Source organism: Ambystoma mexicanum, chromosome 2q, assembly GCF_040938575.1.
Source record: "Ambystoma mexicanum isolate Mex_15411 chromosome 2q, UKY_AmexF1_1, whole genome shotgun sequence".
NCBI classification, from domain to species: Eukaryota; Metazoa; Chordata; class Amphibia; order Caudata; family Ambystomatidae; genus Ambystoma; species Ambystoma mexicanum.
This window is the reverse complement of record NC_090924.1, coordinates 320,357,951-320,370,414: the sequence shown is the minus strand read 5'-3', so window position 1 is coordinate 320,370,414 and position 12,464 is coordinate 320,357,951.

Below are 12,464 nucleotides of genomic sequence, written 5' to 3'. Positions count from 1 at the left end.
GTTAGGGTTTTGTGACTCCTGGGACCTGACAGTGGTATATGATTTACTTACCTTTCCTTTCAGGAATTGTGGGTATTTCTGAAATGTTTAGACTGTCCATGTGGATGCATATATGTGTTTTATATTTGTTTGTGTGATAGTAACTAACTGCTTCTAGTCATTTTACATTGTGTGTGTTTGGTCATATAATAAATGTTATTTTTATAACTAGTTTTCTACTTGCCTTATGGACTCATTGTAGACACCTTAAGCTCAACCTTCCTGAGTGAGACTTAACCTTGACCGCTCGCTTGCTACCTTGAACTGGTTTGGCTATAGCACCCAGAGTTATCCTTGTCAAAATCATAGGGTGGTCTCCTATACATCTGTCCACCAGGTCAGAGTACAGAAAAATAATCAGAAACAAAAGAACACATGTCCAATTATATAATTAATTTTCCTTAGTTGTATAAGCAATCATTTCCACACCATTTCAATATTCATCCTCCTATATATTTCCCTTCAAAAGCGATACGGAATTCGAAGTTGTTATGCCAAATTTCTCAATCCAAGAGCAATGATTAAACTATTTACATTCATGTCTTTGTAGAGGCATCATTCCTTTCCTGTTCTTGTATTTATTTTTTGAATGCTCGATAAAGCCATAACCAAATATTTTTTCTACAGAAATTCCATCGGTGGGTTGCTTTTGATAGTCAGGCAATCTAGTGGGCACAGCTGCCCTGCTGTGTCTTGCCATATCATTAAGGAGCAACAGATGTGCATGCTGGTTATAAATACCACATGGAGCAATAAGTCAAGGAGTTCCCCCCTTCTCACCTGAGTTCGATCTTTGCTGGATTTCATGATCGATGCCTTCTTGCGAACTGATCGAGTCTTGAATAAAGCTGCACGAGTCTCTTCCGACTCCAGCGTGCGTTCAAGGTTCCGGGATGCAGGAATCCAGGAGTCCAGGAAAGTAACAGGGTGCGCAACAAGCGCACGAGTCCAGGAACCAAGAAAGGAAGGAAAGGGACTAGGATGGGGTAAGCTGGAAGAAGCAAAGGATACAATACCGCGAGCTACGGAGCACACGTCTGGTCGCTACTTCGCAATAGCATTGAGACGCGCGGGGCCGCGGGGGCGTGGCACATTTATGGGATGTACAACGTCCGTTGTGAAGGCTGGTGTGAGGCGTGTCATGTGATACGGCCACGTTGGAAGAAACAATGAATACAAGCCCCGTTGCGATAAGGACCAGGAAGTCCAGAAGGGGCGTGTTCTGTGGGTCATGACAGCATGCCTCGTCCGAAAACCTGTTCCACCAGGTTTGCCCGGGTGTATAAGGTGATATCTTCTGAGTAGTCGAGGGGCCTTGAGATTAGAAAGTAGCTCCCAGGTTCTTTCACTAGGAGGATATCCTTTCCATTCAACCAGATATTGAAGCTGACCCCGTTTATACCTGGAATCACATATTCGGGATAATTCCACAATGAAGTCTGTAGCAATGAATTCCCATGGTCTTGTTGGTAGCGGTGGTTGCAGTAGAAGACCCGCCGGTCTCTTGTTATCATGTTTGTTTTGACTGCAGACAGCACAAGCTTTGATGTACTATTGTACGTCGGTCTTCATTCCAGGCCATCAAAACTGTCTTTGTATAAGACGGAGGGTGTTAGTTATGCCTCGATGTCCGGAGTGAAGGGTATCATGGCAGAGGTTTATCATTCTTTGTTGTAATCTCTGTGTAGGAATGACCAGTGCATTGTCCTTGAATAAATATCCTCCCTTAACTCTTAGGTTCCATGGATTCTTCCTTGAAATATCCTTCCAGAGGTCAGAGGACTGGGTTTGCACTCGGATTTCTTCCAGGAGGTTGACTGCTTGAGCTACAAAGATCGTGTGGGGAAACCTCTTAGGATAGGCCTTGTCTTCAGTGGTTACATAGTCAGGAAATCGAGATAAGGCGTCAGCAATCATGTTTTGTGATCCGGGAACATGAGTGATTTGGAATTGGTACTGGGCAAAGAAGTAGGCCCAACGCGCCTGACGACTGTTCCTGCACTCCAACGACTGTAGAATTTGAAGATTCCGAAGGTCCGTGCGGACCTGAACTGGATATCTAGCACCCAGAAGTAGATGTCGCCATTCAGTGAAGGCTTGATGGATGGCTAACAGTTCCTTTTCCAGGATGGAATAGTGTGTCTCACTGGGAGTCAGGGTTCGTGAGAGGTAGGCAATGGGGTGTTCCAGTTTATCCTCAACTACCTGTTTCAAGACCGCTCCTATGGCGTAGTTAGAGGCATCCGTTTCCACTAGGAATGGGCGATTTATGTCGGGTTGGGCCAGGATAGGGGCATGCGTGAACTCTGTCTTCAATCGTTGGAATGCTTTATCTTGCGGTGTAGACCAGATAAAGGGGGTGTCTTTCTTCAAGAGAGCAACGATCGGCTGGACGATCTCGGAAAAGGTAGAAATGAACTTCCGGTAGAAGTTGGCAAGCCCCAGGAAGGATTGAACTTGTTTCACAGATGTGGGAGCGGGCCAAGCCAGTATGGCTTTTACCTTTGAAGGGTCCATACCAATTCCTTCTGGGCTAAGGATGAATCCTAGGTAGTGAACAGAAGTAACGTGAAACAAGCATTGTTCGGGTTTGGCTAAATGTTTGTGTTCACGGAGTTGTTGTAATACTGCCTTTACATGTTCTTCATGCTTTAGAGGATCCTTGGAAAAGATCAATATGTCATCCAGATAGACAATGACGAAGAGGAATAACATGTCAGAAAACACCCTATCCATAAAACGTTGAAAAACTGCGGGGGCATTAGCTGGTCCAAAGGGCATGACTAGATATTCATAGTGACCAAAGGGTGTTCTAAAGGCTGTTTTCCATTCATCTCCTTCCAGGACACGGATTAAATGGTAGGCACCCCGGAGATCCAACTTCGTGAATATTACGGCGCCTCTCACAGCTTCCAGGATATCCGAGATCAGGGGCAGTGGGTACTGATCTTTGAGGGTGCATTGATTTAAGCCACGATAGTCGAGGCAAGGTCTGAGTTCCTTGGTGTCCTTCTTGGGAACGAAGAACAACGAAGCACCTGCTGGGTATTTTGAGGGTCTTATGGTGCCGTTTTCAAGATTGGTGTCCAGGTATTCTCGGAGGGCCTTTTTCTCAGGTTCAGAAAGAATGAACATTCTGCCGAAGGGAATCACTGCTGAGGGATCTGTATCTATGGCACAGTCTTCAGGTCTGTGAGGGGGTAAGGCCTGGACTATGGCAGTTGAAAATACATCAGCATATCCTTGATAGGCCTCTGGGACTTGTATGATATTGGAAACCATGAGTGGTGTTTTCTGGTCTCTTAGTGGTTCTTTAGGAGGTGTCGAGGAGGGATCCAGGGATGGACAGTGGGACATACAAAACTCTGAGCCCAGGAATAGTGATCCTGCTGTCCAATTGATATACGGATTGTGCTTTTGTAACCAGGGCATACCCAATACCATGGGGTAATGGGCTGACGTAATGATGTCGAATGTAATCCGCTCTTGGTGATGGTTTATGGAAAGTTGGATCTCTTTTGTCTGCAAGCTTATGGGTACTGAAGAGAGGGGTCTTCAGTCGATTGCTTCCACCGGCTGCATGGTGCTTCGTGTCTCGTACGGAATATGATGACTAACAACCCAGTCTTGATCAATGAAGATTCCCATAGCTCCGCAGTCCACCAAGGCCAGAATGGGATAGGTCTTAATCTTGGAGGGCGACAGGAAGGCCTGTAGTATCACCAAATTGTTTTTTCCAGGAGAGTTCAAGGATGGAATTGATGTGGAGCAAACATCTCTCTCCCGAAGCTCTGCTCCATCTAGGATCGGGAGCTGGCGTTTCCCGAACGCCGAGGAGGGACTAGAGGACACTCCCTAACCAAGTGTTTGTCTGAGGCACAATACATGCACAACCCCGTATGAATCCTTCTCATTCTTTCTTGCGGGGATATAGGTCCACAGAAGGCTCCTATCTGCATGGGTTCAGGTTCAGAGACTGAGCCTGGGTTTGTGTCCGTCTTGGTGGTATTCTCGAAAGACAGCTTCAGAGGATTAGCTCTGGATTTCTTCTTCTCTGCCTTCCTTTCCTGGATACGGAAATCTATTTTCAAGGCAAGGTCCATTAGTGCCTGAAATGAGTTTGGGCGAGCCACTCTGGCCAACTCATCCTTAATCTCCTCATTCAGTCATCTCCTGAAAAGGGTAAAACTAGCCTCCGGGGACCAATCAGCTTCCTTGACTAATTGCTTGAATCGGGTAACATAGGTGAGCATATCCTGGGATCCTTGCTGGAAGTCTAACAGGCGTTCCTGGGCACTATAGACCTGCTCTGGACAGTCAAACATGGTCTTAAGGGCTTGTATGAAGCCATCATAATCATCCAGAAGAGTATCGCCGGAATTAACGAGGGCCGTAGCCCAGGTCAAGGCATTTCCTGAAAGGTGGGAAATTATGGACCCCACCTTAGCCCTGGCAGTTGAAAAGTAATAGGCAGGGGTGGACTGGCCTAAAGGGAACTCTGGAGATTTCCCGGTGGGCCTGTGCACCCTGGGCCTCTTTTGTGTGGTATTTCCAAATTTTCTCATAGAAAAAGCATTAAGCTTCTTGAAAATGTGTCATATGGGGCCACTTTGAACATTATTTCCAGGGCCTCTTTTGGTCCCCAGTAATTATTTCCAGGGCCTCTTTTAGTTCTCAGTCCACCCCTGGTAATAGGGCTTAAAAGTAAAGTGGACAAAACATGAATCCAGAAATCCACAAAGGGTTTTTGCTGAGCCATCGTATTTGTCCACTATGCCGCCCAGCAATTCACTTTCTTTTATGGCAGAATCACGGGATAGAACTAATTGTTTGAGAGCAGCGTTTTCCGCCTTTAGATTCTGCACCTCGGTTGATAGCTCTTGCATGCCACGCATCAAATCCTGGACAGCCGCTTCCATGTCCATATCGAGTTTGGTCGGGTGGCGTCTCAAACTGTCAAGGAGTTCCCCCCTTCTCACCTGAGTTCGATCTTTGCTGGATTTCTTGGTCGATGCCTTCTTGCGAACTGATCGAGTCTTGAATAAAGCTGCACGAGTCTCTTCCGACTCCAGTGTGCGGTCAAGGTTCGGGGATGCCGGAATCCAGGAGTCCGGGAAAGTAACAGGGTGCGCAACAAGCGCACGAGTCCAGGAACCAAGAAAGTAAGGAAAGGGACTAGGATGGGGTAAGCTGGAAGAAGCAAAGGGTACAATACCGCGAGCTACGGAGCACACGTCTGGTCGCTACTTCGCAATAGCATTGAGACGTGTGGGGCCGCGAGGGCGTGGCACATTTATGGGACGTACAACGTCCACCGTGAAGGCTGGTGCGAGGCGTGTCATGTGATACGGCCACGTTGGAAGAAACAATGAATACAAGCCCTGTCGCGATAAGGACCAGGAAGTCCAGAAGGGGCGCGTTCTGTGGGTCATGACAGAATATGTGTTCCACGACACTGACAGATTGGGTAGATTGACCTGTTGGTCGGAAAGGAAAACATTAATATCCTGCCCTTTGTAATACATGTCGAATTATTTGATTTTTTAAATTAGTTTATAAAGTTCACATCCCCCTTTTTTCTAAAAATGTATTTAACTTTTGTTTGCAAATAATTATGTGGAATTGTGGTTTTGAATCAACCAAACACATAATATGTCATAACAATTATCAAGAATAAATAACCAACTTACAACACGGTTGCTTGCTACATCGTGGATGTGTTGCCTGGTCAATTATTTACTGAATATGAATATTTGAAATGTACAATATGATTGTTTTAAAACAAAGAACTCCTTATCCCAAAGAGATATGTTGTAACGTTTTATGCAGCAACTTTTCGATGGATTTAGTTTGTTGACTGATCAAGGTAATGAATGCCTTTCCATGGAAGAGAAAACAGTTTTTCACATCACATGGTTTACAAGCTGTAATTTTCAAGGACTAGCTTTCATAGCTACTTCATCTCACTCTTTATTTTCCATGTCAGTCAATTAATAATTGCTCTGTCAGAAAGTTACAACCTGACTATTTGGTGGTATCATCATTAAAATTGTTATTGCACCTAGTACTCTGATCTCCTATACTGCCAACTCCTTGATTTGTTACTATGCACAATGAAAACATTGTATGCCCTCATTTGACTTCAAGGTAGGGCAAGTAATGGATCCAAGTACACTCATATTGCTAACAAACAAAGTGATCATTTTAAAGATATTCATTAAATGTAGACCATTATATGTATGCCGCTCTTCTTATTTCCAGCACTTATGAACTCCAAACTCCCTTTTAATAATTAATTAAAAGTATTTATTAATACTGTGAGACAGCCATGGAATCAAGAGATGACACAGACACAAGAGATATAGTTCAAAAACCTTTATTTTACTGATCAAGATGGTGGAACGCCTAACCAACCCTATGCTACGGTGGGATTTCTCTGCCTAAACGAAACTAAGGAAAGTTCATGTCTTATAAGTCCAAAACAAGGATCTGTTTGTGTCAAAACCTATTCTGTCCTCACTTCTATAAGCTAACCATGGGCCTCATTACAAGTCTGGCAGTAACCCGTCGGTGCTACTGGCAGGTTGCCCCCAGACTGAAACACTGTTTCCGCCGCCTTATATCCTGGTGCCACCGGGACATTAAAAGTCCTGGCGGCCCGGGATATCAGGCGGTGGAAAATGTTAGCCTCCATTCCCATGGATCCCCATAGGACTCCATGAGAGTGGGGACATGGAAGCACCGGCACTGTTGCCTGGCACCATTGTCCGTTGCCCTGTCAGACCTACTGTGCGCATAGGCCCAGGAAAGCAGAGTTGTAGTCTGGCCGTCCAGAAAGGGTGCCCGTACATGGCTACCAGCACACTTATTTCCGCACTGGCAGACTCGGAATGAGGCCCAATGTGTAGGAAATGTCAACATTAAGAAAGTGTTCAAAAAGTAAACAATATCTGCTCTCTGGAGCTACCTCTACAGCTTCCTTCCCCAAGTTCCAAAAAGGTAATACAGTTCATACATCCATATAGTCTTGGGATTCCCTTCCCCAAGATGAAGGCATTACGGTTCACACAACACTGTAATTCAGGGGTTCCCTTCCCCAAGATGAAGGCAAGTAAAGTTCACTGATGTCTTGGGATTCCCTTCCCCAAGATGAAGGCAATAAAGTTCACACTACAGTAGTATCCTGGGGATCGCGTCCCCAAGAGGAAGACTAATACAGCTCACTGTAGTCTTGGGACTCCCTTCCCCAAGATGAAGGCAATAAAGTTCACACTACACTAGTATCCTAGGGTTTGTGTCCTCAAGGTGAAGACTAATACAGTTCACTGTAGTCTTGGGATTCCCTTCCCCAAGATGAAGGCAATAAAGTTCACACAACACTGTAATTCTGGCATTCTCTTCCCCGAGATCAATTGTCCTGTATCGGCTTCTTTTCTTCTGTTTCACAACAACAAAATATCTGGTCCACTTGACCTTTCCTTCTGTGATCTTCTCCGAGGATTCACCTCTCTTTGCAGCTTTGCAATTTTCAGTGGCTTCTGGTCTAGGCACAGTTTCAGACCACACGGTCCACCTATCACAGATCACGCAACCAGCAACCACATGCTTTCCTTATGCTTTAAATTTGGAGGTTGAAAATGTGTACACTAGGAAACTCTCTGGTCTAGGCGCAGTTGACAGATCACACAGTTCATACGTTTCCCCCAAGGTCATTATTCAATAGCTTGATTCAACACTCCATATACGTGCAGCTTGGTGTTAGCTTAGTTTCACTTGAGATGGACTCACCAGCCCCTTTCACAAAGTTCGTTATTCTGAATTAATGTATTTCACTTCATACAGGCTCATCAGCCCCTTTCACAAAGTTCATTATTCAAAAATGGTAGGTTACACTTAGTACGGCCTCACTAGCCTCTTCTCCATGATTCGATATTCAACAGTAGCACTTTCACAAAGCTCGTTATTCACTAATAGTAGGTTTCACTTTATGTAGGCTCACCTGCCCTCTTCATAAATTTCGGTATTCAATAAGTTTAAGATTCACTTTACACAGGCTCACCTGTCCTCTTCACAAAGTTTGGTATTCAGTAATGCTAAGTTACACTTCATACAGGATTAACAGCCCTTCGGAGCACCCAGTGTCCAAAAAGCCCTTCCAGAGCATTACCAGTTTACTGTACTGCCCTGAGCGGCTTCCCTTCTGCTTGGGAAAAGCAACTTGCCAGTTCACTGACTGCTTATTTTCAGGGACGCTGGACTCTGGCTCCGCCTCCGCCTCGGCTTCTCTGCGATGTCTGCTCTCTGATTTCCCTCACACAGGGCTCCCGGTCCTGTTTGTTCCATTCCGCAGAACTCCTGGAACTCTCGGCAGCATCTCAGCGTCTCGGCTTCTTCCCTCTCAACAGTGCTCCAGCTGTATCACTCGTACTCCTTGTGCCTCTCTCTCCTTGACACTTCTGACTTTCAGCTTTTATACTCTTGTTCATTCACAATGTGTAGCAGGTGAAACAAATTATCTCCAATTGCCTGACCTTTTCAGGCCTATTAGTGTGCCATACCTGACTGCTCTTCTTCATCACAGTACCAGAGTGGTACCTACAACAGGAAATCTGCATTGCTCGTAGTTGCCTCTTCTTCTTCTTAGTACCCAAAGGAAAGTCAATGGGGATAATAGACTCGGGCTGACAATAGCCCATAAAGGTTAAGGGGATGTTGGGCAGGTCAATGTCGGAAAAGACGGGATACCATGTCTCTCCCTCGGGTGTCCATTCCCCAATCCTTAAGGACCCTCTACCCAGGTGATCCTCCCTCGCTTGTCCACCCCCAGGGTCGGGATCCAAAAGCGATGGCCTTCCCCTGGCCACCTGTATAGAAATTCCCAGAGGAGTAGGTAGTGGAACATCCATGGGTTTTTCTCAATACGATTAGCCAACCCCCATTTAAATTACATTTCAACAACACCTTCCTAATTTCTTTTGAATTTAATCTGGAAATTAAAAGATGCATAATATATACTTATAAAGTGATTTAAGGGGCCTACAGTCAGTTGATGCGCCTGGTGGAAAAGTGTTACTGCAAGTCAAAAGTCAGAATTTTGCTTAGTTTGCTACCATCATTCCACTGGTACAAGCTGTACAATTTGTATACCACAAAGCTGAATGAGTGGCAAGTAAGTGTACACGTGCTGTTTGACTGTACACATGTGCATGACTAACTCAAACACCTTTTCCACGTATGCATATAGGGCAGTTCATTATTTATACTCTACTGTCATTTTACCCTTTTTTCACATACCTCTTCTGATATTATTGACTCGAAGTGTCATTACAGCTGTAACTCATATACTATGTTCTGTATTTATTTTACTTTCTCTTGACTACTTGGCTCAAAAGCCCACTGATCAATGTTTACACTTGCATCTTTACTTTACTTTATTATATTTATATTGTGCACCAATTGGCCCGCAGGCATATGGTGGCAGACAAACAGACAAAACAGAAAGAAAAATGATCCAAGAATGTAAAGACTAGAGCATAGGCAAGACACAAGAAAGAAAGGCTAAGTACCTAAAAAAGACCTGGCCTACAAATCAGGAACTATCTACATCAAGAACTACAATCATACAGGCACAGGATAAAAAGAACTTAAACAAAGGGCAGTCCATAATATCAGTAATACCCTTATGCAAAAGAATTAATTCACGATCAACTTCATTTCTGTAGGCACATTAATGAAGTTGTTACACTTTGCTAAAAACAATGGAAGTTTGCAGAGACTACAGCCGACCAATATGCAGTCTATGCCAACATCTGAGCATCATTGGTTGATCTTGATTCTTCGAAGAACCTTAAAATCTGCAGATTCTGCAACCCCGGGTCAGTCCTTAGCCTAAGCCACGCCATAACCTCTTTCCTCAGGGCTTCCTTGGAGGATGCAGGCCCTGCTCGCGTAATGACTTTAGAGATAACACAATTTCTCCGGCCAGACACACATTTTCTTAGGGAGTTATCCAGTATAAGGGGCATCTGTGCTTTAATAATTTGTGACCTTAACTCAATGTCCCTTTAGTTTTATTGTCACCACAATAAGCTGTCTGATGTGAGTCCTCCACTGAGATATGAGCCCCGAATATGGATGATTGAGTTTGCTCTTCAACTAAAGCAATTTTGGCAGGTGCCTTATGATGGATGTGCTTCTGAGCATCATTTGCCAATTTCACTGGGTTAACCATACCTAATACATCCAACTCAGTCTGACAAATGTTATCCTCCTTCTTCAAACACTCCAGACATCAAAGGCGCCCTTATCAATGCTGCTCTCGACATTGCAGATTTCATCACTACCAACCAACTAGACTTCGTGTCCATATCAGAAACCTGGTTATTCCCAGCTGCAGGCCCTTGAATTAGCCCCCCACACTACTATACTATCATCAGAGCAGACAGGGTCACTGGGCCTCATCACGAGTAGCCCAGTAAAAATGGGTTCATTACCGGCATGCCGGTAAGAGCGGGTCCGTGCTCGTATGAACCCGCTAATAGCGGGTGATTACGAGTGCGCAAGCAGACAAAACCCCCATGCCAGTAATGGTAATACCGGCATGCCGCTAAAGGCCCTCCAACCCCCCGATAGCGGCATCACGGGACCCGCCGATACCGGCACCGCCTCAGAGCAACCCCTAAATACCGGTCCGGTAATACCACCAAGCTAATACCGGATTCGCAAAACCGGACCCAGAAATTACGTCATCGTGCAGGAACGGGAAATGGGCCGGCGGCCATCTTTAAAAACACAATCATTGCCATCCTCCCCAACCACCAGTCTTTTCGTGTCGTGCTGCGTCAGAAAACCCTGAGGATGTCCAAGGCTACCCAGAAGATGACCCACCCGGAAGCGAAAACAGCATTTCTCTGACGCTGAGCTCAACATGCTGGCAGACACTCTGGCCCAGCATGCAGACATAATCAAGTCAAATGACATGAAGCATGCTGCCCAGATGAAGAAAAAATCAAATCTGGCAGGAGGTTGCCCAGAGGGTGTCGGCCGTGGGGACCACCCCACGCATTGTGCGTGACTGCAGAAAGAGGTGGGACGACCTCCGCTTGAGGGAGAGGAACATCCTGGCAGTCAACAGGAGGGCGGCCCTGGGAGGAGACTGCCAACTCATTCATTGATCCCGAGTCAATAGAGGGATTCGGAGAGATGGAGATGGGCGCTGCATCATCCCCAGAAGGAGGTGAGCGACCCTGCACATCCCTGTAGGGGCAACCATGACGTAGCACAAGTGACGTGGAAGTGAGACTAGGCAAGCCAATGCATGTCCCAGACCCACATCAACATATCCAGTCAATAATGCGTGCCACACCCTGCGACACACAAATGCATGCTGAGTGCCAATCCCAATCCCAACACACAGGCAACATAACATGACCGTGCCCATGTAACTCAACACACAGACCCCATATCAATGGCATGCCACCTGCCATGCATTGATGGCCTACATGCCCCTTCAGAACACCAATTGCCACACCCCTGTAATAAATGGATGCATGAATGTATGAATATATCACAGTGCAATAGTATGTCGCTGGCATGTGACACCATCACTGATGACCTGCATCTCTTCTAACCCCCAGGCACCGATGAGGAAGATGCCAGTCAGGAGAGGGGCGCAAGGGCATCAACATCACGCCATGGGACAGGGGCCACCGCCACCACCACCCCCCAGCCAGAGAAACAGGCCAGACCAACACGCAGTGTGCCAGACCGGGTTGAAACCCAGCAAAAAACACCTGCTGCCAGTGTGGGCCACACACATCAAGACCAGCAGCAGCCACCCAAAACAGTGGGAGGGGGTTCTGTTCCTGCACCACCAACCACTGCGGACGTTGCAGATGCAAATGTGGACACCGAGAGTGTCACAGTCGTGTCCACTACACCCACTCCAAGCCCCCTGACTACCTCCCCACCCCATATGGAGGCCGACAGCAGTGACGATCCCTGCCTCCACGACTCCGACCTCGGAGATTCTGACATGTGCCTCTTTGAGGAGGACAGCACCCTGGATGTGGGCCCCACGTAAGCGCCATCTACCATCCAGGCTACCACCACCCCGGCTACCACCACCCCGGCTACCACCACCCCGGCCACCACCACCCCGGCCACCAGCACTCCGGCTACCACCGACACCTTTGAGGCTCGTCTGTCAAGGGTGGAGGCACGACAGGAGTCAATGCTTGATCTAATGCGCCAGTATATTGCCGATGGGGAGGACACCAGGAGGCCATTGCTACTGCCATTGGGGAGACCACAGCAGCCATTGCTGTGAACACTGCTGCCATTAATGCGTCTGCAGTCATCATGAGGGACTTTTGGGGGCAGTAACGCAAGTGCTAACGTCCATCCTGCTCCATATGCAGCGGCCA